Source organism: Cibotium barometz, chromosome 19 (genome assembly GCF_041138505.1).
Source record: "Cibotium barometz isolate CiBa-2024 chromosome 19, ASM4113850v1, whole genome shotgun sequence".
In the NCBI taxonomy this organism is placed as follows: Eukaryota; Viridiplantae; Streptophyta; class Polypodiopsida; order Cyatheales; family Cibotiaceae; genus Cibotium; species Cibotium barometz.
The window spans coordinates 31,440,254-31,443,231 of record NC_141064.1 but is presented as its reverse complement, the minus strand read 5'-3'; positions in this window follow the sequence as shown (position 1 = coordinate 31,443,231).

Below are 2,978 nucleotides of genomic sequence, written 5' to 3'. Positions count from 1 at the left end.
AACAGGTAGAGGGAGAGGAGAGACACACGCAGGAGCAAACCCTAACCATAGAGGGAAGCCATCTCCCTTCTCACACGCAGGTAGAGGGAGAGGAGAGACACACGCAGGAGCAAACCCTAATGTATTAAGCAAACCCTAACCATAGAGGGAAGCCATCTCCCTTCTCACACAATGCATAAAGCCATAATCCATAATCTACAACACACTACTTGTGTCCACACACAGCTAACCCTAGCTAATGTCCACACACTATGACCAGCTGGACGCGGTCATTTATGTCTCACACATGTTACTACCTAACATTCCAGCACATAGTGCAACTGGCACAAGCTGACATCGAGCTTGAATCTCAACGCCCCTCTCAAGCTCATGATGTACTGCCATAGATGAATATGTAGATGAGCTTGGGCTATCAAAGCTCTCAACACTTCCCCTCAAGCTCATCCCATGTACTCCCAACATAGTACGGAAGTACTCAAACTTCTCCCTGCTAAGTGGCTTTGTAAAGATGTCGGCCACCTGCTCTTCAGTCTTCACATACTGCAAATCCATTGTAAAATCCAACACTTTCTCTCTGACAAAATGATAGTGGACCTCTATATATTTGTTCCGCACATGAAAAATTGGATTCTTGGCCAACTATATGCTGCTCATGTTGTCACAATGAATGACAACCTTGCCATCAATAGGCTCACCCAAATCAGCCAAGAGACTCTGTAACCATACTCCTTCACATGTAGCAATGGATGCACCCCTGTATTCAGACTCTGTACTAGATAAAGCAACAGTAGGTTGCTTCTTACTGCTCCAACTCACCACTGCACTTCCAAATGTAAAGGCATAACCACTAGTAGACCTCCTGTCATATGAGCTACCTGCCCAATTTGCGTCTGTGTAGCCATGTACATCCAAGCCTTTACCATGCTCATAAACAAGACCATAATGTGCAGTGGTCTTTACATAGCGCATAATGCGTCTCACTGCATCCAAATAAGGTTTTCTGGGGCTTTGCATAAATTGGCTTACTAACCCCACAGCATAAATTGGCTTACTAACCCCACATCATAACTGAGATCCGGGCGTGTGATAGTCATGTAAATAAGACTTTCTATACGTAAATGGATCATCCAACTCCACCAAAATTAGCCCACAACTTCACATTCTGCTCCAAAGGTGTACTCATTGGCTTACACCCTGTCATCCCATATTTTGCCAACATATCCAATGCATATTGGAGTTGCACTAACCATGTCCCTGCATAGTCTTTGATCACTTCAATCCCAAGAAAATATCTCAATGTGCCCAAGTCTTTCATATCAAACTGCCCACTCAATGCCTTCTTGACATGCATAACATCTGTAGCATGATCTCCTGTGGGGTGACAATGAAGTCATCCACAAAGATGACAAGCAAGACAATCACATGATCTGTTTTCTTCACATAGATTGAGGAAATTGTTGAAGAAACCTGAAATCCAAGGGAGATAAGATATCGGCTTATCTTATCACTCCAAGCACGAGGTGCTTGCTTCAAACCATAGAATTCTTTCCTTAATCTGCATACATGAGTGGGGTACCTCGGGTGTACATAATATCCTTCTGGCTGTGCCATATAAACTTCCTCTTGTAAATCACCATTTAGAAATGCATTTTTCACATCCATTTGATGCATTTCCCAACCATTTGCTGCAGCCATAGCAATGACTGCTCTCACTGTTCCCATCTTTGCAACTGGACTAAATGTTTCATCATAGTCCAAGCCTTGGGTTTGTGCATAACCCTTAGCTACCAGCCACGCTTTATGGCGCTCAATGGAACCATCTGATTTGCATTTCACCTTATAAACTCATTTGCAACCAATGACATTTTTGCCTTGTGGTAAGGCAACCAAATCCCAAGTTTCATTATGAACCAATGCGTCCATCTCAACATCCATTGCCTTCTCCCATACATGCTTCCCAATAGCTTCTGTATAGCATGTAGGTTCCACATGCTTCACCAAAGAGGTCATATATGCATAATGCATAGCAAAGTCACGATATGTCAACCTGTCAAACTGGATACCTGACCCTTTGAGATCTCTGCAATGCATGTGGATCACTCTGAACACCTGTCACTCTAGCATGTGGAGGCACATATCTATCCTGCCTTGCACCTAGTGTGCATAAAACTGGTATGCCCAGTTCCACATCCAGACTTTCTAAACTTGACGACTCATAACCTGTAATGCCAATTCCTTCAACCTTCTTTTTCTCTTTATCCACAGCACTACTTCCAGTGCTCACACTCTCATGTCTCAAGCGTCCTGACCATGGACGTATGGTGCTACTCTCAGACTCTGCTGGCCCAAACATAGAAATAGAACTTGCTTGTATCAAGTTCACATGCACATCAGTATCAATGGAATCAATGACACCCTCATCCTTTGTCTTGTACCAACTAGCAAGTTCATCAACAAACACCACATCTCATGAGATAACCACTTGCCTAGTTTGTGGATTGTAACATTTATATGCCTTGCGATCCTGTGCATACCCAACAAAAATGCACTTTTCTGCCTTAGGATCCAACTTCTTCCTTCTCTCGTCTGGCACATGCACATAAGCTATGCAACCAAACACTTTGAGGTGTCCAATGTCTGGCCTAAAACCTGTACGACGCATCTCTGGCATACTTCCATGTATGGCTGCTGTGGGTGTCTTATTAAGTACATACACCGCTGTGGCACACGATTCTACCTAATAATAATCTGGCATGCTCTTTTCATTGAGCATCGTCCTGGCCACATCACAAATGACTCTATTTTTCCTCTCAGCAACACCATTTCGCTGAGGTGTGTACTTGCATGATTTCTCAAGAAATTCTCAAAAGCACGTGAGGTGTATTTACACCTCCATCTGTCCTCAAACGTTTTATCCAAGAGCCATATTGCTTCTCTGCAAAAGCTTTGAAATCCATAAACTTTCTCAACACTTCACT